The 26528-nt window shown below is 42.4% G+C and overlaps 2 long non-coding RNA genes across 2 annotated transcripts in view; one reads left to right on the top strand and one right to left on the bottom strand.

The window, feature by feature from the left end:
* LOC146525790 (uncharacterized) overlaps positions 1-26528 on the top strand; it is a 55003-nt gene that overhangs the window by 11689 nt on the left and 16786 nt on the right. The window contains exon 2 of the long non-coding RNA XR_014875206.1: positions 23835-23933. This is a non-coding gene — a long non-coding RNA (uncharacterized LOC146525790). The remainder of the gene's footprint in view (positions 1-23834; positions 23934-26528) is intronic.
* Positions 9921-10928, bottom strand: LOC146525791 (uncharacterized). Its single transcript, XR_014874503.1, has 2 exons — positions 10856-10928; positions 9921-10415 (listed from the first exon to the last, which is right to left on the bottom strand). It is a non-coding gene; the product is annotated as an uncharacterized LOC146525791 (long non-coding RNA).

Below are 26528 nucleotides of genomic sequence, written 5' to 3'. Positions count from 1 at the left end.
TAAAGGGATGGTTGGCTCAAAAGAGCGCTGACTTTTTGTCAGCCTGGCTACAGTGCTGAAGAGAAACCTGGGGTTGTTCTTATTTTCTTCAATCAGTGATGAGTAGTAAGCTGTTCTGGCTTTGCGGAGGGCTTTCTTATAAAGCAACAAACTATTTCTCCAGGCTAAATGATGATCCTCTAAATTTGTGACATGCCATTTCCTCTCCAGATTACGAGTCATCTGCTTTAGGGTACGTGTTTGAGAATTATACCACGGGGTCAGGTACTTCTGATTAGAGACCTTAGTTTTCACAGGAGCTACAGTATCCAGAGTCGTACGTAGTGAGGAGGTGAAATTATTAACAAGATAATCGACCTCTGTTGGGGTAGCGTTCAGATAGCTGCTCTGCTCTGTGTTGGTACAGGGCATTGACGATGATAACAGTGGCTGGATTATATTCTTAAACTTAGTTACAGCGCTTTCAGAAAGACATCTACTTTGATAAAGTCCACTCTCCACTGCTGCGTAATCAATTATTGTAAATGTAAATGTTATCAAGAAATGATCAGACAGGAGAGGGTTTTCAGGAAACACTGTTAAATGTTCAGTTTCTATGCCATATGTTAAAACAAGATCTAGAGTGTGATTAAAGTGGTGGGTGGGTTCTTTTACATTTTGAGAGAAACCAATTGAGTCTAACAACAGATTAAATGCCATGTTGAGGCTGTCATTTTTAGCATCAACATTGATGTTAAAATCACCCACAATAATTATTTTATCTGAGCTCAGAACTAAATTAGATATAAAGTCTGAGAAATCAGACAGAAACTCTGTGTAAGGCCCAGGTGGACGATAGATGATAACAAGTAAGACTGGTTTCTGAGTTTCACAGCTGGGGTGGACGAGGCTAAGCATCAGGCTTTCAAATGAATTAAAAGTCTGTCTTGGTCTTTCATTAATTAATAGACTGGTGTGAAAAATTGCTGCCACACCGCCCCCTCGACCTGTGCTTCGAGATTTCTGGTAGTTAGAATGACTCGGGGGTGTTGATTCATTTAAACTAACATAATCATCCTGCTGCAACCAGGTTTCTGTAAGGCAGAGTAAATCAATTTGTTGATCAATTATTAAGTCATGTACTAACAGAGACTTGGAGGAGAGAGACCTAATATTTAATAATCCACATTTCACTGTTTTACTCTTTGGTTCAGATGTGGATACTGTATTGTTCTTTCTTTGTAAATGTTTAAGTTGTTTGTTGCTGGTTTTTAGTTGTTTTTTGTCTTTTTGGAAGCAGACACAGTCTCTATGGAGATGGGTTTTTGGGGGGGTAGCAGGAGGAGAGAAGCTGCAGAGAGGCGTGTAAGACTGCAACTCTGCTTCCTGGTCCCAACTCTGGATAGTCATGTTTTGAGGGGTTTAATAAATTTGTCCATATTTCTAGAAATGAGAGCTGCTCCATCCAAAGTGGGATGGATGCCGTCTCTCCTAACAAGACCAGGTTTCCTCCAGAAGGTTTGCCAATCATCAATTATCTTTGCCAATAATTATTATTATAATTATAAGTTTGACATCTTATTAATGGTCAGCCTCTTCATGTTAGCCATCTAGTGTTCCATATAGGCTAGCTTTTACGCCTCCTGACAAGCAATCTGAAACTTAAATCTGCATGATGCTAATTGATCACTAAATTAATAAGAAATAAATCCTAGAGGCAAAAGTGACATGCTGTTTTATCAGTGTACAAAGCCAAGGCATGCCCACCCTGCCACCCTTACACCTTACACTTCACACTTCACTTTAAATTGTTTACTCTGAATAGCTGCCAACATACAATTAAACATTTTCTAAACTGCACAGCACTTGTTGCACGAATGGATAACTTGGGCAGGAACTTGTAGAATGATTTTATCATCAGTCTAAGTCACTGTCTCTGGTTGTGCTGACAAAAGATAATGAATTATTGCCGAGACCTTCATTTTGCTCTAATTTGCAGCTTTCAAAATGCTGCGACTGCAAAGTTCTTTTAAAGATATGGATTTTGCCTTTAAATTTCTGTACTCTTCCCTGCTCCACTCTGTGTGTGTGTGTGTGTGTCATGATATTACATTTGTGACTACGTTCTAATTTCTGAGTGCACCATACAATATTTTGAATGTCTAGCTTGAAACGATCAGTGTGACTCTGTTTTACATGGCGTGCACATTTGAAGCACTAACTCGATACATAGTCACAAATATGTTCGAATAATGTTCAGGATCACTGAGTATCGACCGTTTCCTGAGGTTGAAATGTCCGAACATAGTGAAGGACATGCTATATACAATTTTACTGCAGCTTGTTGATGTCTTCTGGTCTTTGTATTTGAAAGCAAACGGAATAACAGGTATGGGTGACTGCATAGCTGACCCTGATCTTACTAGAGAGAGCAAAGAAATGATGTGTGTGTGTGTGGGGGGTGGGGGGGGAGCTGTGGTCTTTTTGACCAGATTGGTCATGACAGGCAAGTGTACGGACCTGCTGCCAGGAGCAATAGCATGCTGCTACCACACACAAACACAAACACACACATAGTTATAAACGCACATTTCCGTGGTATCTTCACTGAACAACAGATTTAAAATATTTCTTGGCCTTTCATGCTTAAATTTACCTCTTCATGATGTTCTTGCTTTAATCTTTCTCTCATTTCTCCTTTGTAATTTGCCTGCGTGTCTATTTAAATGACATTTTCGGTTTATTTTCAGAATCCAGAAGATTACAAGGTGTGTTTTTGGTAAAATAATAACATTTCATTGTTAGGTTGACTTAAAAAAAACAAAAAACAAGCTGATGGATGACAAGACAGTGACTGGAAAAACAAAATTAGCTGATGATGTAAAATATGAAAATAATTGTTTTTAAAGGGCACAGTGAGCCATTGATTCATCTTCTTTTTGTTTTTGTTATTATTATCATTAAGTGTGCCTATGCCAAGAGGCACACTTATTACTATTCCTCAGATTTATTATTGTTATTATTATTATTATTCTCCTGTGTCTTTAACTCTATTTATTTTTCCTACATGATAAATGTGAATAAAACCTACTCGACAGCTGCGAGATCCTTCTCTTTTTTCCCCCCCTGGAACATTTTCCATACAGTGTAGGCATTGCCACATTAGAAACATTGTTGTGCAAGGGGATAACAACTCTCTTGTCCAGTATGTTTACTATTTTCCCGAAACCTTCATTACTCACCAACTCTTTGGCCAAAGGGAGTTTGGTTGCATTGGTGATTTCAGTGTTTCTTTGTGAGCTGGATGGGTACACAGACGTGCTGTCCAGGCTCGCTTTTATGGACGTCTGAGTACATGTTGGATTCATGTTGGCAGCCATTGCATTGTTTTTCTTGGCCTTCATGCATTAATTATACTGCAGTTTGGTGTATTTTCAAGTGATTGAATGCTTTGATTTAGCAGAAGGTTTAATGGATGTTTTAAGTAGAGAGACTATGTGAGTGTCCTAAGTGTTTATCGAGTGTCGGCCTGTGCAAAGAAAGTGTTCAGATAGCTGCTTGTATTGGTGTACACTGCTCTGTAGTGCCTACCAGAGGGGAGGAATTGTAACAGGTTGTCACCAGGGGTCTGCAGTAATGTTCCTGGTGCAGGAAGTACATCCTCTGCTGGGCCTTTTTGATGATTGTATCTGTACTGGATGACCACTTCAGATCGTGGGAGATCGTGAATCCCTGAAACCTGAAGTGGTGTTAAATAAAGTGAGGGGAGATAATGGAGAGGGGTTCTTCCTGAAGTCCACTGTCATCTCCACATCTTATATATTATATTTAGGTCTAGGTTGTTCTGACAGCACCACAGGTCCAGCTGGTTAACCCCACATCTGTATGCAGCCTCATAACCGTCCTTGAGTCTGATGATCTTCGTGTCATCTGCAAATTTTACGATTTTGACATGCTCCCTAAATCAGATCCTGACATGCCTGCGTGTTCACATTGAACTTGAAGTTTCTAGTCTGGATGAGTAACACTACATTTTACCACCAAATTACAGCTAATATACAAAAAATAAAAATCAAATGTCTGGCACAGCAGAAGGTCAAGAGCTTGTCCCTTGAAGCAGACAATTCTCACTGGAAATAGTTAAGATTTGGTTCAAGTCATGTTAACTGGGAACAGATCACAATTAAAGAGTGTATGTCTGCACCACAAACCAACACAACTAACTTACTCTTTAAATAATGTTTTGTTCTGTTATATATATCTTAATATACCATATGCATCTATTTATAGTTAATCATTGTGTAAACGCTGTGTGTGTGTGTGTGTGTATAGTAACTTGTTATCCATCCCTTATTTATTCCATAATTTATTCCAACATCTTCACACTCTGCATCATTGCACCGTAAATATGCTATACATGTTGTTATTGTCTGTGTCTTGTTGATACCATGTTGTCAGAATTGTCTACTCTGCTCTGCACACTAAGTGGCAAGGAAATGGCCATAGCCCATTTCCTTGCGTGCACAAATACTCGGTCGATAAAGCTGATTCTGGTTCCTTTGCTTTCTGTTTAAATGGTGGAAGACACATTTGGAATATCCCTTGATCATGCTGATTTAATTGTGTGATGCCAAAGTCATGATCAAGATTAACATTTGCTTAATTGTACAGCCCCATTTTGAATAACGCAAAGTTGGTATGCTTCAGTTTGTTTTAAATGATGTTTGAACTTCAGCAACAACACATGTTGTATAGATACAATGACAGTCCAAAAAACTTCAAAAATGAATTGGCAAATTGCACGTAAGCTTTACATTTCCAGTCTATCAAACGTCAAGTGAGCAGTTGTCTCCTTTTAAAAATAATCTCTCGTCTTCCTCTCCTGTCCTGTCTGTATTACATCTTTTTCCATCTCTGAGTGAAGTTATCTCACATTCTTTTCTACCCCTGCAAAAAAAAAAAGAAGCAGCAGACACACAGTGTGACAAACTGCGCAGAAACGGTGTGTTTGCTGATATTTGTTGAGGTGTTTGAAAGTTGCATTGAAAATTGTCTGCTACTTTGAAAAAATTATGCCTTTTGCGCTAATTCCTCTTCCTCTAACTTATGGACATTGCACCAAGAAACACTGTTGTGACTTGTTTAAGCACACTTTAAGTACTTGTTATAGAGCTATGAATTATGCATATAAATTATATGGTTTTGCATCTTGTAGTGTGCGATAAACACCACTGATGGATAGGATTGTTTTTATGTGTTCTTATTCTCTCCATTTAGTTTCAAATTAGTTTGATGACCAGAAGGCAAGTTGTGATGTGAAACAAAAACTCCCCATGGACTATGGAGACCAGAGGGGTGTAATTGGGTGCCAATCTGTAACAAAGTGGTGTTTTATGTTTGTTTGTTTTGTTTTTGTTGGACTATTATGTTAATCTCACATAGTAACAACCACCATATCTGACGATAAGGGTGTCCATAAGCGCATATGGGATCAGGACAACCAAGGTCAGTAATTTATAATCATACCATCCGATCTGAAGAGAAGGAACTGAGCTTTTAACTGATCGCCACCTGGTGGTGAGTCGGATCATGTGGAGAGGTAATGGATAGGGCTGGGATTCCCAAACATGTAGCGAGTGTAGAGGACCACTTTGCAGCAGCTCTTATCTGGGAGATCTTCAACTCCCACCTGTGGCAGACCTTGGACAGCATTTGACCACAACCTCTGGTAGATTTATGAAGTGCACAGCTCAGTCAAGTTGAAGGAGTCCTATTGACTGGTTTGCTTGGATGGCTTGTGGGTCTCTGGAGGCAGGTGCCAGAAGGCCAAGCAGAGCATTCGCTAAAGCAAAAACTTTGGTGTGGGAGAAGTTTGATGAAACCATGAAACAAGTTGGAATTCAGTTTGGATCATCCCACATTCCATTATTAGGGATGTATTTAAAACAGTTTAACAAAAGTCTTATTGTTGTATAGGAATCATATTGAATCAAAGAGTTGTCTACAGCTTGTCTACATTTTAATTTATATAAACTATTTACGCAGAAGTGAATTTCACAGTAAAGGAACTGTATATTTTACTAGTCTTTTCAAGGCTTTTTATCCAGATGTTAAAGTCTGCGTGATTTCTAAGTTTCGGTTAATTATTAATGAAAACCAAGGTTAAATTAACTGCCACTGATTGTACACAGATGAGCTTGAGGGGGAGGAAGCAAGAAAGAGAGGGAGAGAAATACTTGCAAGGTCTAGAAACTGAAACTATAAAGAAGATTCGTATTGCAACAGGTGAAAACGTTCAAAGTAAATAATTGTATTTAATATTGTAAGGGGAGAAACATAGATCACAGAGAGTGGAGACAACCTGAAGGCTTTTATCTCAAATGTTGTAACTTTTAAGTCAGTTCTTTCTTTTGTATGGATGATTCAGAGCAGTGCAAGATTAAAGAGAGGAAATAAGGAGGAAAAAAACAAAAACAGAATGACATTGACCATAAGGCAGCTTGAAAACAGTGGCTTTACTACATAAAGTGTACTCTGACTCGCAGCTTTTGGAATTTGACCATTTTCCATAAAGAATAATGCATAGCAGTAACCAGTATGTAATAGATTTGAGCTTCTCATTAGACTGCCACTGGTGATTTTGATCCTCACGACCTTGCGGGTGGAAGTCCTCTTTTCTGATTGTAAGGTCACAACCACTGACCTCTCATGCCCATGAATGCATATTAAAAGACTCTTTAAAACAGCGGCAATAGCTCTTTGTTGAACTCAAGAAGCTCACTTTACATTACTGAAGACTAGGGCTGTTCGATATAACGATATATATTGGATGACGATATAAAAACGTCTATCGTTTCATTTTACGCTATCGTTTGTTTCGTGGTGTCGCAAAATAAAACTGTTTACGGCAATATTTTTTCATCGTTTTGATGGTCACTGTAGTGGCTATATTAATTTCTTAAAGTTCTCTCTTTCTCTTATATTTTATATAACCAGACTACTGATGGACAAGCTCCTGTTTTTATGCATTGTGGTTAGCAACAACGATGGTAACAGCATCGCGTGTCCGCTTGTTTATGTAGCACATTGACTGTAGAAAACATTGACTGTAGAAAACATGGACGACGCGACCCCGCCTCCTACCATTGTGCAAAAATGAAGCCAAAATAACCCGCTTGTGGAGGCTGCCATCTTGCAAATTTGGAGCCAGAGTCTGCGCAGTAGTGACTTGAGGTGGAGCGACTGTGTAACGCTCCTGCCCACACACCCGCTGGACGTGACCGCAAACACGCCCCCCTACACTTTTTACGTAGCCCGGCTGCTCGAGTTTTTTTGCTGGTTTACCGCGACTGACGACTCGTTTATTTAAGGTAAATACAACCATGTCACTGTTATAAAAAAGACACACAGCTTATCATCTTATAGTTCTAAAATCGCTCTGTTGTTAATTCGTTAGCTAGATTAGCCGCTAGCATATGCACTGTGTTAGAGGCTTGTTGCTAGCTAGTTAGCGATGCTACACACCTGCTACTCTATTAGTCTGTGTTATTGAAGGATTCAGCACTTCTTGTTGTTTTTTTTTAATCCATTTTTAGACAGCGACGAGATCAGCTGCACACTCTACAGAGGCCCAGAGTTACTGTTAATATCAAAAATATAATGCTGTCCTTTGAGATTTTAATATAAGACTGAGTGTAATGGTCCGCCCCGAGTTCCTGAAGGCTCTGGACATTGTAGGGCTGTCCTGGTTGACACGCCTCTGCAATGTTGCGTGGAGATCAGGGGCAGTACCACCGGGGTGGTGGTCCCCATCTTTAAGAAGGGGGACCGGAGGGTGTGTTCCAACTACAGGGGGATCACACTCCTCAGCCTTCCCGGGAAAGTCTATGCCAGGGTCTCGTACAACCGTTGCAAGAGCTTGGTTCGCATTGCCGGCAATAAGTCGGACTCGTTCCCGGTGGGTGATGGGCTCCGCCAGGGCTGCCCTTTGTCACCGGTTCTGTTCATAATTTTTATGGACAGGATTTCTAGGCGCAGCCAAGTGGCGGAGGGCTTTCGCTTTGGTGGCCTCAGAATCTCATCTCTGATTTTTGCGGATGATGTGGTTCTGTTGGCTTCATCGGGTGAGGGCCTCCAGCTCGCACTGGAGCAGTTCGCAGCCGAGTGTGAAGCAGCGGGAATGAGGATCAGCACCTCCAAATCTGAGGCCATGGTTCTCAGCCGGAAAAGGGTGGAGTGCCCACTCCGGGTCGGGGATGAGTTCCTGCCCCAAGTGGAGGAGTTCAAGTATCTCGGGGTCTTGTTCGCGAGTGATGGGAGAAGGGAGCCGGAGATCGACAGACGGATTGGGGCTGCAGCTGCAGTAATGCAGACGCTGCACCAGTCCGTCGTGGTGAAGAGGGAGCTGAGTGTAAAAGCGAAGCTCTCAATTTACCGGTCAATCTACGTCCCTACCCTCACCTATGGTCAGTCGCGTCATCCATGTTTTCTGCAGTCAATGGTTTTATGACTGTACATTGACTGTTGACTCAATGGTTTTATACCATTGACTGTAGAAAACATCGACGACGCGACAGGTCCCCAAAAATGAAGCCAAAACGTCTCTATCGCCCCCTGGTGTCTGGCTGCAGTATAGGTCATAAACCCCGCCTCCTCCATGTTAGCGGATGGGACTAGGGTCAGATTAAAATAAATTAATTCTCCTTAGATAATTTTTTTCCAAAGATTCTTTCTTTTGTTTTCAATAGTTCTCATCACGCTGATTGATGTTCAAGGGGTCTCCTTTCCCATAAGTTTGATTCTAATTCCTACCGCGGTTATGTTAAATTGGGGTGAAACGTCATCATAAGAGCTTTGACTGACAGCTGCAGTCATGGAGAAACTTGCGTATCTCTGTCTGGGAATAGTAGATAGAGCGTAGGCTCTGAGAGGACGCCCAGCGTTTATGCTACGAAAACACGACCGAGTGTTTTAACCTTTAACAGCCTGAGGTGTTCTTCAGTAAACTGGACTACCCGACAGAAGGACCCGAGGCCCCGCTGCACTTTTTCGGTAAGTTAAACGTGTTTGTAAGCTAATCCGTAACTACCACCCTTAGCTAGCTCCTGAGACCTTAGCTGCTAAAATGAGCACTCGGCTGTCACGGTTCGTTTAGCTGTGCGGGTGAATGAATTTACTAAAGAAATCAAGAGAAACGCCCCGGGCTGCTCAGTCACTAATTACTGTTACTGTACTTTTATTACAAGTATTATACTGTAAAAGCAACAGGCTGCACTCTGCTTCAGCTCCTGTGCAGAGCTGAATATTAAAGATGTGCAAACAACAGCATGTTTTCAGTCTCTTTCCACATCTGTAAAGACAGTAACATTTTTTTAAAAGCTTGTACTTCAGTAACTCCTCATTAATCAGGAACTATGGATTAAAGTACTGTAGTGTACTGTAATACTGAAAACAAATGTAAGAGAAGAACTTCAGATCCCGAGTGTGTGAGGACAGAAGAATCAGCTTTATTTCAATATTGAGGGATAAAATTTATATCTGAGTTTGATGGTTCTGTTGTCTTTGTGATTACAGGAGCTGCCCTCAGATTCAGACCAGAGCCCCATCGAGTGACAGCAGACAGATCATCCAACATGTTCACATGTTAACTGCAAAATGAACTGATGAAAACAGTATAAAGGTTAAAGTACCACACGTGCTGTAGTGAAAGCTGCAGCTGTTTTGTTGATAAAGTTAAAGACAAAAAAACAAAAGGATTAATCACTCATGTAACTGTGTCACTATATATCAGCATTAACAGGACCTCAGTTTGGTGTTTCACAAAGCTGCTGATCTCAGACCTGCACAGCTTCCGTTTTAAACACTTGATGTACTCAGCTGGATGAAGAGCATATGAGAATTTCTCTAACACAATTAAATAAAACCTGATGAATGAGTTGGTTTTTTTTTTTTTACACATAGTGTGTTATTTATTTTAAAGTGATTCAGAGTTATTCATACCAGAGTAACCAGAGAGGATCACATATTTTTAAATATATAACTTTCTACAGGACTGAATATAATATCTTTATGTAAAAGTCCGGAGCCTCTGGGGAGTATCTGAGTATTTATAACATTACACAAACCAAAGGTCTCATCACAGTGTTGATGAAATGCTGGGTTTATCCATCTCCTGGGGCGGGCCTACGGAGGAGTGCTGAAGATTTCCCTGTAAGGGAGCTGCTGGTGAAGGTCATGAGTCCTGCTTGATCACTGCCATGAGCTTCAGTCTTCCTGGTGTTTCTTAAATGATGCCTCTCTCAGCGGGTCAACAGAACTTATGGCACAGGACAGCTGTGATGAAAGAAAGGGAAGAAGTTTCTCCAAACCTCTGGACCCAGAAACCCAGCTTGGTCCTGATGGTCTCCCTCACTAGTTTCTCTCCAGGGTGAATGTAGCTGTTGATATAATATGGACTCTATTATTAAATGAAAAGAACAAATTAGACTACACTACTGAAACGTTCTGCTGATGTTTTGTTAAAGTCTCCATGTTACCAGGCTGTAGAGATTTAAACAGTTTTAGATCCATTACACTCAGTCTTATATTAAAATCTCAAAGGACAGCATTATATTTTTGATATTAACAGTAACTCTGGGCCTCTGTAGAGTGTGCAGCTGATCTCATTGCTGTCTAAAAATGGATAAAAAAAAACATAAGTGTTGAAGACTATTAAGAGTAGCAGGTGTGTAGCATCGCTAACTAGCTAGCAACAAGCCTCCAAACAGTGCGTATGTTAGCGGCTAATCTAACTAACGAATTAACAACAGAGTGATTTTAGAACTATAAGATGATGAGCTGTGTGTCTTTTTTATAACAGTGACATGGTTGCATTTACCTTAATTAAACGAGTTGTCAGTCGCGGTAAACCAGCAAAAAAACTCGAGCAGCCGGGCTACGTAAAAAGTGTAGGGGGCAGTGTTGCCAACTCCTCAGTAAGGAAAATCGCTATTGGCTGTCCTAAAAGTTGCTAGAAGTCGCTAAATGACGTCATCACCTAATTTGCATAATTGGACATGTTAATGTAATTGTAACCTACGCTGCTGGAGAGAGAAATAACATCGTGGACGAGACATAAAGTGAGCAAAAAACGTCCTAAATGCATTTAGAATTTATTTAGAACTACAAATTAAATTTCTTTTAGCAATTATTGTTTTTTGTAATGTCACAATTCCAACCCTGCTCCTTTACCCGGGCTTGGACCGGCAAAAGTGACCCGAAATAGGCACTCTGGTGGAGTTACTTTGTGTGTGTGTGTGTGTGTTTATAAGTAGTTTTAAACCTGATCCACAAAACAGCATAAGAGTAAAAGAAGAACTGACTGCGTTACAGCACCCGCTGCTTGTTGAGAGTAAAAGCGATATGCGCTTTCACGTCTTTTTTAGCGACTTTTTCTAGAAAAAAAGTCGCTAGGGGGTCTGAAAACTCGCTAAACATAGCGACAAAGTCGCTAAGTTGGCAACACTGGTAGGGGGCGTGTTTGCGGTCACGTCCAGCGGGTGTGTGGGCGGGAGCATTACACAGTCGCTCCACCTCAAGTCACTACTGCGCAGACACTGGCTCCAAATTTGCAAGATGGCAGCCTCCACAAGCGGGGTATGTCGCTACCCGATCCGTACCGGAAACCCGATCGGTACCCCGCATGCGCAAATCTTACGTCACTTCCTCTCTTTGCCAACATTGCGACATTCAATATATTTGAATGACACGGTTAGCGGCCAGTTAGCTCTTAGCATTTCTCAACAGCTCTGCCTCCTTTTCGACTACCGGGACATTTAAACTATGGATAATCCGTATACAAACAAATTCATGCTTTTCTCCTCAACAGAGAGCGTTTCCCGATTGAACAACAGCGCCGTAAAATAAGAAGAATGGCGCCTAATTACAGACTTAATAATATTGACTTAGCAATGTGTCACGTGAAGATTCAGCAGCCAGATTAAGTGTTTACTGACAATTGACAGTGATAGCGGACATCATCATCACTATTCCAGTCAATCCTCTCCACACACTCTCTCTCTTCATCCGCTTTATCCGGGGCCGGGTCGCGGGGGCAGCAGCCTAAGCAAAGAGGCCCAGACCTCCCTCTCCCCAGCCACCTCCTCCAGCTCATCCGGGGGAACACCAAGGCGTTCCCAGGCCAGCCGAGAGATATAATCTCTCCAGCGTGTCCTGGGTCTGCCCCGGGGCCTCCTCCCGGTGGGACATGCCTGGAACACCTCACCCAGGAGGCGCCCAGGGGGCATCCTTACCAGATGCCCAAACCACCTCAACTGGCTCCTTTCGATGTGGAGCAGCAGCGGCTCTACTCTGAGCCCCTCCCGGATGGCCGAACTTCTCACCCTATCTCTAAGGGAGATGCCAGCCACCCTTCGGAGGAAGCTCATTTCCGCCGCTTGTATCCGCGATCTCGTCCTTTCGGTCACTACCCACAGCTCGTGGCCATAGGTGAGGGTAGGGACGTAGATCGACCGGTAAATTGAGAGCTTCGCTTTTACACTCAGCTCCCTCTTCACCACGACGGACCGGTGCAGCGTCTGCATTACTGCAGCTGCAGCCCCAATCCGTCTGTCGATCTCCGGCTCCCTTCTCCCATCACTCGCGAACAGGACCCCGAGATACTTGAACTCCTCCACTTGGGGCAGGACCTCATCCCCGACCCGGAGTGGGCACTCCACCCTTTTCCGGCTGAGAACCATGGCCTCAGATTTGGAGGTGCTGATCCTCATTCCCGCTGCTTCACACTCGGCTGCGAACCGCTCCAGTGCGTGCTGGAGGCCCTCACCCGATGAAGCCAACAGAACCACATCATCCGCAAAGATCAGAGATGAGATCCTGAGGCCACCAAAGCGAAAGCCCTCCGCCACTTGGCTGCGACTAGAAATCCTGTCCATAAAAATTATGAACAGAACCGGTGACAAAGGGCAGCCCTGGCGGAGCCCATCACCCACCGGGAACGAGTCCGACTTATTGCCGGCAATGCGAACCAAGCTCTTGCAACGGTTGTATAGGGATTGAATGGCCCGTAGCAATGGGCCAGACACCCCATACTCCCGCAACACCTCCCACAGGACACCCCGAGGGACACGGTCGAATGCCTTCTCCAAGTCCACAAAACACATGTAGACTGGTTGGGCAAACTCCCATGCACCCTCAAGTATCCTCGAGAGGATGAAGAGCTGGTCCAGTGTTCCGCGACCAGGACGAAAACCGCATTGTTCCTCCTGCATCAGAGGTTCGACTAGCGGACGAACTCTCCTTTCCAGCACCCTGGCATAGACTTTCCCGGGGAGGCTGAGGAGTGTGATCCCCCTGTAGTTGGAACACACCCTCCGGTCCCCCTTCTTAAAGATGGGGACCACCACCCCGGTCTGCCAATCCACGGGTACTGCCCCTGATCTCCACGCAACATTGCAGAGGCGTGTCAGCCAGGACAGCCCTACAACGTCCAGAGCCTTCAGGAACTCGGGGCGGACCTCATCAACACCAGGGGCTCTGCCACCAAGGAGTTGTTTAACTGCCTCAGTGACCTCGCCCCCAGAAATTGGCGGGTCATTCCCCTCATCCCCAGACTCTGCTTCCTCCTTGGAAGACGCGTCAGTGGGATTAAGGAGGTCCTCGAAGTATTCCTTCCACCGCCTGACAATTTTCTCAGTCGACGTCAGCAGCGCTCCGCCAGCACTATACACAGTGCAGGTAGAGCACCGCTTTCCCCTCCTGAGACGCCTGACGGTTTGCCAGAACCTCTTCGAGGCAGTCCAAAAGTCTTTTTCCATGGCCTCTCCGAACTCCTCCCACACCTGAGTTTTTGCTTCAGCCACTGCCCGAGCCGCATTCCGCTTGGCCTGTCGATACCTGTCGGCTGCCTCCGGAGTCCCACAGGCTAACCAAGCCCGATAGGACTCCTTCTTCAGCCTGGTGGCTCCCTTCACCTCTGGTGTCCACCATTTGGTTCGGGGATTACCACCACGGCAGGCACCAACCACCTTGCGGCCGCAGCTCAATGCAGCAGCTTCGGCAATGGAGGCGCTGAACATGGTCCATTCGGACTCGATGTCCCCCGCCTCCCTCGGAATGCTGTTGAAGCTCTGCCGGAGGTGTGCGTTGAAGATCTCGCGGACTGGGGCCTCTGCTAGTCGTTCCCAGCACACCCTCACTACGCGTTTAGGTGCACCAGGTCTGTCCAGCGTCCTCCCCCGCCACCTGATCCAACTCACCACCAGGTGGTGATCAGTTGACAGCTCAGCCCCTCTCTTTACCCGAGTGTCCAGAACATATGGTCGCAGGTCTGGTGATACGATTACAAAATCGATCATCGACCTACGGCCTAGAGCGTCCTGGTGCCACGTGCACTTATGGACACTCTTATGTTCGAACAAGGTGTTCGTTATGGCCAAACTGTGATTAGCACAGAAGTCCAATAACAAAGCACCGCTCGGGTTCAGATCAGGGAGGCCGTTCCTCCCAATCACGCCCCTCCAGGTCTCGCTGTCGTTACCCACGTGAGCATTGAAGTCTCCCAGCAGGACAACAGAGTCTCCAGGTGGAGCACCTTCCAGCACCCCCCCCCAGGGACTCTAAGAAGGCTGGGTACTCCGAACTGCCACTTGGCGCATAAGCGCAGATGACAGTCAGGACCCGTTCCCCGACCCTAAGGCGCAGGGAACAAACCCTCTCGTCCACCGGGAAAAACCCCAACGTACCGGCAGCAAGCCGAGGGGATATTAGAATACCCACCCCAGCCCGCCGCCTCTCACCAAGGGCAACTCCAGACTGAGACAGAGTCCAGCCCCTCTCCAGGAGACTGGTTCCAGAGCCCAAGCCGTGCGTAGAGGTGAGCCCGACTATATCTAGCCGGTACCTCTCAACCTCACGCACTAACTCAGGCTCCTTCCCCACCAGAGAGGTGACATTCCATGTCCCTATTGCCAGTCTTGGCAGCCGGGGGTCAGTCCGCCAGGGCCTCCGCTCCTGGCCGCCACCCGGCACACAATGCACCCGACCCCTATGGCGCCTCCTGCGGGTGGTGGGCCTGCGGGAGGATGGGCCCATGTCTCCTCTTCGGGCTGTGCCCGGCCGGGCCCCATGGACTAAGGCCCGGCCACCAGACGCTCGCCCTCGGGCACCCTCCCCGGGCCTGGCTACAGGGCGGGGCCCCGGTAACCCTATCCCGGGCAGGGTAAACTGTTCCCTTGGTGTTTTTTTCATAGGGGTCTTCTGAATCGCTCTTTGTCTGGTCCCTCATCCCTCTCCACACAGACAAGCATAAACACACTCGACTATCACTAAATCAAATTTAACACACGTTTGTAATGACGCCAATTCAGTTTACAATAGGGTTCATTCGCTCGGTCAGCAGGTGGCAGTATCCTCGTACACTGGGGAGTAAACTGCCATTAAACGAACAGAAGAAGAAGAAAACATCTGCACATGCGCGGTACGGATTGGGTAGACCCGATTTGTACGGTCCGACTTTGCACATGCGCAGTAAGGATCGGGGAGTCCCGATCCGTAACTATCTTTTTATTTTTCGTTTTTGTCTACATTGTACTGAAATGCTTCATTATTGCAAACATTTTAAGATATACTTATTATTCTTAACATTTTAACAGATACTCTGACCCATAACTATCGTAAAACGCTACGACCGGAAGTAGACACCTTTCGCGCATGCGGGGTACCGATCGGGTTTCCGGTACGGATCGGGTAGTGACAGGGTATTTTTTTTTTTTTTTTTTTTTTTTAATTGAAATAAATTTTCATATACAAAACAAGTTAAGGAAACAGACCAGGATTGTAACAATTTACATTATAAAGATGGTGAAGCAAGTCATTATAACTTTACAGGAAAACTTATAAAAAGAAAATAAAAATTAAATAAGGTAAATAAAGTAGTAAGGAACATAGACCATTTGACACAGGCAGGAAAATTAGAATAGCAAGTATTTTGTGATTTTACAGTATAGTACAGCAGTTTTTTTATTCATATTCAAAATAAGCTTAAGTGACTTAAAATACTGACAAAAGTAATTCAAGAAGACGGTAAACATAGGAGAGGCATTCTTCCACTTACATAAATGAATAAAAAATTTACATAGCACTATTACAAAATTGACAACATCTGAGATTTCAGAATCCAGATTGTCCATAAAGAAAAGAACATCCTTAGATGTGAAGGAAGGTATATTGGAAATTCTGAGTGAAACCCAACAGTGTATTTCAAACCAAAAAGCATTAACATACTGACAAGTGAAAAATAGATGCTCTAGTGTTTCTGGATTGGAAGAACAGAAAGCACAAGAGTCGGCCTCAAAATTAAACCTTTTATACAGGAATTCTCCAACTGGATAAATGCCAGATATGATTCTGAAGTGTGTTTCTTTCATTTTAGGCGCAAGTGGGTATTTTAGGTAAAAAGAAAATGACTTTTCTTTCAACATGCTATCAAGATCATGTCTGACATTGACATTGTAGTTGCAGAATACTATTTGCTTAAAGGTATTAGAGATTAACTTATTATTAAATTGTTTGTCCTTTATTGAGGTATTACCTATCGTCAGTGAAGGTAAGCATGTTCTTATTAGTGAATACTTTAAAGTATTTACGATAAGATTTAACAACGGTGTGGGTAGTGCTTTACAAACCTTATTATAATTATTAAATGAAACGTCTATTTTATACTTATCAATAAATTCTTCATAAGATAGCAAGTTTCCGTTTGTATCAAGCAGATCAACAATAAAACATACACCGCTATCATACCAGTCTGATTTAAATAAGGACTTCTTATTGATGACTATAACCCTATTATTCCACAACACAGAATTGTGAGGTGAAAAATTGTGGGTGAAAATTAGTTTCCCAAAATTCAAAGCTTGCTTATAGAAACTAGACAACTTAAGAGGAATCTTAGATATTTCATAATCACATCTGAGCAAAAAATCTAAACCCCCGACCTTATTAAAGAGTTTGTTTGGAATATGGTACCACATAGATTGAGGATAGGAAATGCAGTCTTTTATCCATCTGAGCCTGAATGCAGCAATAATGGATTCAAAGTCTAAAGCTTTCAAGCCCCCATTTTCATAGTCTTTAACTAATTGTGATTTGCGTATATAATGTGTTTTATTCTTCCAGATAAAGCTGAATATAATAGAATTTGACAGTTTAATCATTTTAGGAGATGTAAAAATTGAATAACAGGGGTATATGAGTCTTGAAAGTCCTTCTGCTTTAGACAGTAAGATACGGCCTAATATGGATAAATCATGTGTTAACCAATGATTAAATATTTTTTTAACTACATTTAATCTAGGAGTTATGTCATTATTCTCTTGATCATTAGTATTTTTACTGATTATTAAACCAAGGTATTTTACCTCCTCTTTTACTGGAATATTGTTAATAATACTTTGATTACAGCTGTGCACAGCTAGGATTTCACATTTTTTAAGGTTTAGTGTTAAGCCGGATGCTTTTGAGAATGAAAGGATTTTATTAATTGCAGTAGAGACCATATTTACATTCCTTAGAAATAAGGCAGTGTCATCAGCAAATTGACTAATTTTAAATTCTTTATCAAGAATGTTTATGCCTTCCAGATCTGAAGAGAGTTTGATATAAATGGCAAGCATTTCTACTGCAACAATAAACAATAACGGGCTAATAGGGCATCCCTGCCGAATGCCACGATTAATTTTAAAACTATTAGAAAACCCTTGATTGAGAGCAATACTACTTGTTATATCTCTGTACAACATTTTCACTACACTAACAAATCTGGGACCAAAACCCACAGCCTCCAGAGCTTTAAATAAAAAATTATGCTCCAAAGAATCAAAAGCTTTAAAGAAATCAAGAAATAAAATAAGGCTATCATGAGGAATTAAATGATTGTAATCCAACATATCTAATACTAAACGGGTATGATGATGGATATGACGTCCTTTTATAAAGGCTGACTGTGTCTCATCTATTATTTGAGTTATTCCTGTTTTTAATCTGTTGGCATAGACGTGAGCTAACAATTTATAATCACAGCAAAGAAGTGTGATAGGTCTCCAGTTATCCAAAAGGATAGAGTCCTTGTTTGGTTTAGGAAGTAAAGAAATGATTCCTCGTTTCATAGTTGGAGATAGCATCTGATCATTTATGCATTCATGAAATACCTCTAGTAATAAATCTTTAATGTCACTCCAAAAATATCTGTAAAATTCAATCGTGATTCCATCGGGACCTGGTGATTTACCACTCGCCATCTGGGAAGCAGCAGTATCCAATTCAGCTAAAGTGATTTCAGACTCATTGAGATTTTTAAAGTGTGTGTCAATTTGAGGAATTTTTTCATGGATAGAGCTAAAAAAAGAATTAGTCTCCGAACTGGAATAATTTGTAGTGTAGAGGGCTGAATAGAACTCTGTAATATAGTTGTTTATAGTCTGTTGGTCTTCAGTCAGGGTATTGTTAATTTGTAACTTCATTATAGTTTTTTTTGTTTGTCTAGTTTTCTCCAGGTTAAAGAAATAAGAAGAATTCTTTTCCCCCTCCTCAATCCATTTAGCCCTTGAACGAATAAAGGCACCTTTTGCTTTGTCTATATAAAGTTCATCTAGTTTGTACTGCAACTGGTTTAGTTCTATAGAGTTTTCCTCTGTCAGATGTGATAAATTGCACAATGAACTTATTTTTGCAGTGATTTCTGCCTGTTTCTGTCTCCTTTTATTCGCCATTAATTTTCCTTCTTCACTGGCAATTTTTCTGACATTAAACTTCAACCATTCCCATTTACTAATAGAGGAAAACTCCTCCATTGCTTTTACCTCTCCTATTAAGGATTTAATTTTTATACAAAAAGATGAGCTTCTTAAGAGGTTACTGTTAAACTTCCAGTGAGAGTTCTTCGGTTCTGATAATCTATTATCCGGGGAGATTGAAAGTGTTATGGCACAATGATCAGTAACAGGGGAGTGAAGAATCTTACAGTTGGATGATAGGGGGAAGAGACTACCAGTTATTAAGCAATAATCTAGTCTTGAGCATTGAGAGCGCTCAGAATTACTCCAGGTGTAATGCAGTTTTTCTGGGTTTAAGTTACGCCAGATATCGATTAGGTTGAGGGTGCAGGAGAAATCCATTATTATTTGGTTAAAATGAGAAGAGTTATATTTAGTTGGAAATCTATCCAGTTTTTCATCTGGTACCATATTAAAATCACCTGCAACAACGACTTTTTCAATTGAATAAATGATCTTCCATTCTTCTATCATTTTTTTCAAATCAGAAATTAATTTCCGGTTTTTAGCTCTATTGTTGAACCCATAAACATTTACTAAAATGTACTTAGTATCATCCAACTCTATGTTAACCATTAACCAATGACCTTCCTCATCACCTTTATGATCAATAACTCTTCCATTAAAACGATGTAGAAAAATAGCCACTCCTGCTGAATGAGAGGTACCGTGAGATAAATAAATATCACCGCTTCCCCACTGCTTTCTCCAAAATATATGATCATCTTTACTACTGTGTGTCTCTTGAAATAAAAAACAATTAGTGTTAGGCTGTTCCTTACAAAAAAGAAAAATCGCTTTACGCTTTATGTTATTTCTTAAACCTCGAACATTTAAAGAAAATATTGAAAGAACCATTGAATATAGCTTAAGAGTGCTTTAATAACTAGAGTAGGGCAATGGAACGTTTTACCTCCTATTAACTAATAAACCCAGTCAAAGTTAAGGACCATTGAACAAGTTACCGGCTTAAATTTAGTTGAACAGTTATACCTTCTTATCTAGGTCGTTATAAAGTTCTTTCATTCTTTGATTTGACGACCATCGATGACAGCATATCCATCCTTCAGGAAAGCTTTGAGCCCTCTGCTTCTTGCCTCCTCCACCCTCGGCCACAGACGTTTGCGGGCGTCTCTGTCTTCCTTACAAAAGTCCTCTCTAAACCGAATCTTCATCTCCTTGCAGAACTTCGCCTCCTTGGACATCTTCCACACTAGGTCTCGAACGGTTCTCATGGCAAACTGTATGACGATCAGCCTGGGTTTGTCACCAACTCGTCCCTTCTGACCCAACCGGTGCACTGTATCCACTGTGTTGTACAGCTGCTCAGCGTTCGCAGGAATTATCTTGGTCAGAATTCTGATTATCTCTTCTCTTGTGTTCTCCCCCTCCTTTTCGGGAACGGCAGTTAGCAGCAAAGACCATCTCCGTTTGTATCTAGCATGCTCCAGACACATTTCACGAAGAGCCTCGTTCTCTTTTTTCAGCGTCGCCATTTGCGTTTTAATACCTTTCACATCTTCCACCACAGATTTAACAGCTTCCGTATTAGCATCCACGGACTCCTTTACTTTTCTTACAGCGTCGGTGTTTTCTTGCAGCTGGAATTCATAATTCTTTAAATGTTCACTTTGGGTGTCGAATTTACATACCAGTTTTTGGATAGCGTTCAGGAGAACCGTGTTTGAAACTTCGTTTTGCGCCTGCTATTCGTTAGCCTTCATTTTCTTAGGATTTGGACTTTTAACCGGTGTGTGGTGACGATCATCTTGCGGTCTGTCTTGTGATAAGTCGTGTTGCTGTTCCATCCATTCAATATCTTCTTCGTCGCACGCCTGTCGAAGAGCCGCTAGGTGGTAGCCATGATCGTTGTTAATGTTAGCCATTTCGCCGCTTCGGAGAAGGTGGCCGAGAATGACGGAGAGAAATACAAGGAGGAAGTTTTTGAGTTTTAGAGATGAAGTATAACAAGTCTGCTTCTAATTCCGGTTCACTTGATTGCGGTCAAGACATAAAGGAGGTTCTTTTCAGGACACGTCTCGGAGCCCACTCAAGTTGAACTGCTCACTCCGCCATCTTCCCAGAATCCGGTAGTGACAGGGTATTTTGGCTTCATTTTTGCACAATGGTAGGAGGCGGGGTCGCGTCGTCCATGTTTTCTACAGTCAATGTATAAAACCATAAACCTTTCACAATAAAGCTCAAGATCATCCTGTTGAGACTTTTCAAAATAAACTGAGTCACGTGAAAGAGCAGATTATTTACGGATGCGAATTTAAAAAGAGCCGCCATGTGCTAAAAAATAAATCTTAGACTCAAACGTTAGAACAGGCTTTTCCCCGCAGCACGCCATGTAATAAATACTCACAAAGAAAACGGCGGCCGTTACAACTTATGTCTAAAAATGTATAGTTTAATGCATCTGTTAAAACACTCGACTCCAGCTACATGACGCGCAGCTGGAAACACTTCAGGCAAGTCGAGCTGCCCGAGATTCACAGAATTTACAGAAAATGTTTTTGTGATTTATATCGTTATTGGGACGATAGAATTCTTATATCGGGATATGAGATTTTGGTCATATCGCACAGCCCTACTGAAGACTGGATTTGAGATATTTGATATTTGATTTTTTTTTTTTTTAAAGTAGGACAATGTGCTTTTCTAGTTCTGAGAACTCAAGGCCTTTATACAACATGCTTAAGTGCTTTCTGTCTAACAGTTAGGCACATTCAGACTCCAGTGGATACATTAGAGAGCAACTTAAGGTTAGTGTCTTGTCCAGGGATATTTGGCATGCAGCAGGTGGACTTGGCGGTTTCTGAGGCAGTGTGAAAAGTTATATTTGAAGCAGCTGATTATGACGGTACCTTCTTCTTCTGAATCAGCCGCTCAGGCTGAGGAGATGCAGACACCTGTTCAGTGTAATAGGTAGTTCCATATGAAAAGTCATGAAGAGCACCTGATATATGGAAAGAGGTGAGTCAAACCTATTGTTCTGCCTTCATATAATAATCTCAGTGAGACAGCTGGCCCCCACAGACAGCCAAAAAAAAATAACTACCAGCAGACTCGAGTCGACATCGTCCTTTGTCTCTATGACTTTGACATCTTGACATGCATTAGTGCCTGCTGAAGCTCAAAATTCATCTGCGTTTGATTTATAAAGAAATAAGGTACATAATGGTACGATTCCTAGAACTGTGCATTATGCAACACATAATATATGTTCATTTTTAATGATCGACTTTGCTAAAATGCCATTCCATCTGTCTAACTTCCTGTCTCTCTCAGTACCAAATGTTACCTGTGGTACCTCGATTGTAACGCAACTGTCCTGCATTTGCTTTGTTGTATGCACGTGACTGAGAAACTGAGACGTGAATGAAAGTGTGCATGCAAAAGAGAAAGTGAGGGTAGGAGACTTGTAGTAAGGTTAGAGTGAGTCTGCCTGGTTTTCTGAGCGGGTGTGCCTGTTAAGCTGCAAAATCATTTAGATTGAGAAAGGAATGCAGGAATGCTCGCTAGTGATTCTGATCTGAGCCAAATTTCTCTGTCAGAGAAGTCTCCAACCAGCCGCCTGGCAATTTCACAGTGATTGGAGAAGGAGTGAAAAGAGTGAAGGAGGAGAAGCTAAAAAAGAAAGAGGACATAGAAGAAATGAGAGTTGAAATGAATGGAGTAGAACGATAGGAGTCAAAGGAAGATAGAAGCAGAGAGACAGGCAGGCTGAGGAGAGTATGATAATATTGAGTGTGGAGTGGGAGAAGACGCTGCTGCCAGATGAGTCTTGCATTTTTAAAAATGTAAGCTTTTCAGGAATAAGAAACTGAAGTTAAAAATCACACGTCATGCTCATTGTCTCCCATTCTCAGAGACGTGCACTGAAACTGATTTCCCTGGCCACTCTTTCCCATTTCCATTGATGGTAAGGTCACATAGTTGCAGGTAAATCAAGAATCCCATTCATAAATGTGAGTAATTTAGAGACTTGACTCAAACTACTGTGAACAGGGAACAGTGGAGATCAACTCGTGCTCAGACGTGGTACAGGTACTGCTCGGATGAGCTGTAAAAGCTGAACCTTTCTTTCCTCTCTTGTTTTAGTAATGTTGTATTTAACTTGCATTTCTGAGCACATAGTAGTGTATTTCAGCATAAATAGCTTTGTTAGTTACCCCCCCCCCCCCCCCAAAAAAAAAACAAAAAAAAAAACATGGATACAAGAGCCTGCATGTTGTTTTGGATTTCTGTAAAACAATGAGCCACTTACACCATGCCTCTTACCAGAGCAAAGCACATCCTTGTGGTTCTTTCACTCTACAAGATGATTTATAGCAGTGTTGACACAAACAATGCCTTTGGATTTAATGTGTTAGGACCCACAGTAGCAGCCGAGTGGCATTATGGCTACAGTGCAGAATGGCAAATAGGCATGTTGTCCTTGGACCAGATATTCAGGGTGTAAGTCCCCATGTTGTCAGCCATCCACCATGCTGAAGCCTCCAACAGCCAGACACTGAGTCACTCCAAGCTCCAGGGGGGCTGCTGTATAGCTGAGTTGCCTGATTTCCCAGCAGAGACAGAAGTTTACCTTCCAAAGCATCGCTTAGTTTCACTGGAAATATACCAGATGTGAATCTTAAATTTGCCTCCTTGTTAAGATGAGTCATAACACACGCTGATTGCAAATCCAGCCTTCAAGTTCACGGTTGGTTTTAAGTGACAGAAATAGAACACAGGTGTCTGGAGGAAAAAGAAACACATGAGGAAAAGACCATTAATTGGTCAAATATGCATAATAATATTCGAACACAACTTCAACTCAAACTATTTCGATAGCCAAGTATAGCTGTGGTGCGGAAATTTCACTAGCTGTGTATCTTCCTCCCTCTGCATTCACAGTGTCATGCCTTAAGTCTTCCTTTCTGTGTCATTATCCTAACCCGTGTTGAAAGTTCTTTGCTGGTTTTCTTATCAAAGTATGGTTATTCTTCTAGTTGATACTTGATTTGTTTTGCACAGGACAAACGTTGCAGTAGCAAGGATGAAGGCGCATTGAAGGATTACTGGGTTGATTTACTTTGAATCTGTCACCAATCTGAAGGGATATCCCAGCCAGAGGTAAGACACAACTGATGGTCATCTAAGATTATCTCCTAGTGTGAGAGGTTTACAAATTAACTCTTCACCTCTCTGATCAATGAGCAGACATGGCTGTCTTGATAATGTCAAATTTGATATATTGCTACTCGCCATTACACATTGCATATACTTAGTTGGCACGGGTTGTGAAAAGGCAACTTTATTTTATTGTGTGCCACCACAGTGAAGGTTATGAAAATGAGACAAAATAATGTATGAGTTTAAAATCTGTTCTGACTTTAACATCCTCAGGTTTAATCAGCCCATCTTATTAAGTTTTTTCTTTTTCCCTCTCATGCTCTGCTTGTTTCCTGCTTTTCTCCCTCCCTCTTCTCTATTTGTTCTTTTGTCTCCCACACCTTTTCCCCTTCTGCTGTTGCTCAGTCTCAGCTCTTTCTTAACTTCCCTTCACTTTTTACCAATAGCTGCCCTTACCACTCAGTGAACTAAAGAAATGATCATTTGTGCTGAAAAGGCTAGACAACTTTGCAGTATAGCATGAACCTGCTCTTACTGCTGTCCTGTGTTAGGTCCTCTTTCCTCTTTTTCCTCTTTCTTTCACATCCTCGTGTGCACCTCTTTCCTCCCCTCTCTTTCAGCCAAAATCATCAGTTATCATCACAGTGTCAATAAATGAAGTATGCCCCCCCCCCATAATTGTGATTGCAAATTAAAACCCAAAAGTGTGTGTGCGCATTTATAGCCACATATATGTGTGGATAATAGTGGTATTTTAAAATGTGGCTTTGTGTCAGTGCACACCCACAAAATGTCTCTGCTCCTAGTTTATCTCATTGTTTGAACAGCGCTGCTTTAATTAGGACAGGCCTGTCTATCTGTGTGTGTGTGTGTGTGTGTGTGTGTGTGTGTGTTTGTGTGCGTTTGAGAGAGAGAGCGAGCGAGAGAGCAAGACCAAGGCTGTGCGTAAAAGTGAGTCACAGAGTTTTTATGTGTGTGTGCATGTTCCCATAGTGCCCCCATGTGGAGGATTGCAAAGAAATATATATTCTATAGTCTGGTTTCTTAGCACACATACACAGACACACACACTCGTACACTCCAATGACACGGTGTTATATTTGGAAACACAATTTCATGCTATCAGTACTGGCTAGCTATTCCATTTAGATAGCAGCCATCTATATATAAATTTCTGTGTGTGTGTGTGTGTGTTATATATTTGGGTGTTTAAGTGTGTTTGTGATCAGGTTGTGTGTCTATGCATATTGTATTTCTGTGAGTGCACAGCTCACCCGTGTGTCTTACAGAGACGAGTCATTTTCCAAGTTTATTGAAATTAAAAAGTGGTTGCCATGGCAACATTTGGATTCTCTGTAATTATGTTGATTAAAAATGTGAAAATTAATTAAAAAGTCAGGAAAATGATCTCACAGCAGATGATCAGCAAAACATCAAAATGATTCAGATCTGTCTCTCTCTCCCTTCCTCCTGCTCTCTCTGATACACTCAAGCCTTCCCTTCCTGTCTCCCTCTGTCGCACTTCAGAAGTCCTTTATTGCCACACAACACTGAATTATCTGCATTCATCGCTCACACAAGCTTGTCTCCTTTCCTTTCACACTTACTGTATATAAACACTTTATGGCATGATGAAGTTTGTCTTCATGTCCAAAGGGATAAAAAAAAACAAAGCAAAACACAACAGCACGGAAAATAAGACAAACTGCACCGCCTCTACCCCCTCCCCCCTCCCCCCTCATCCAATCACTCAGCTCATTCACTAGTTTTTAACAAGCATGACAAGACTCGTATAGGCAGCATGGTGGCACGGTGGTTAGCACTGTTGCCGCACAGCAAGAAGGTCCTGAGTTCAATTCTGCCATCAGGCCGGGGTCTTTCTGTGTGGAGTTTGCATGTTCTCCCCGTGTTTGCGTGGGTTCCCTCCGGGTACTCCGGCTTCCTCCCACCGTCCAAAGACATGCAGCTTGTGGGGATAGGTTAATTGGATAATCCAAATTGCCACTAGGTGTGAATGTGCAAGTGAAAGTGAGTGCGAATGGTTGTCTGTCCCTGTGTGTTGGCCCTGCGACAGACTGGCGACCTGTCCAGGGTGTACCCTGCCTCTCGCCCTATGACAGCTGGGATAGGCTCCAGCGCCCCCCGCGACCCTGAAAAGGATAAGTGGAAGCGAATGGATGGATGGATGGACAAGACTCGTCTCATGCTGCCAAAGCAGACGCATCAGCAACAAAAGTAACACTCAAAATGAGGAACCTAACAGTCTCAGTTTCTCTCTTCCAGCCTTCTCCATTACTCAGTTCTCTCACAACCCGTCTCTTGTTCTCCTCTGACAGAATGAATAAACAGGCTAGCAAAGTGTAATCGCTTTCTTTTATTAGCAACAGCAAACACAGAAACAATGACTTTACCCTGCGCCCCTCCCTCCCTCTTCTCCGTCTGCTCCTCTCATCAGCTTTAATGAACCACAAATCTCATCAGCCATCCTTTCATCAGCTCTGCCATCACAACTTCCTGCACTTGGGCTCAAGTCTTTAAACCTGACTACTTATAGCATGTCTGTTTCTGCTTCTGGCTGATGACCAGGAGCACTGA

This window comes from Neolamprologus multifasciatus, chromosome 1 (genome assembly GCF_963576455.1).
Source record: "Neolamprologus multifasciatus chromosome 1, fNeoMul1.2, whole genome shotgun sequence".
Lineage (NCBI taxonomy): Eukaryota > Metazoa > Chordata > Actinopteri > Cichliformes > Cichlidae > Neolamprologus > Neolamprologus multifasciatus.
This window is presented reverse-complemented; position numbering and strand designations above follow the sequence as displayed.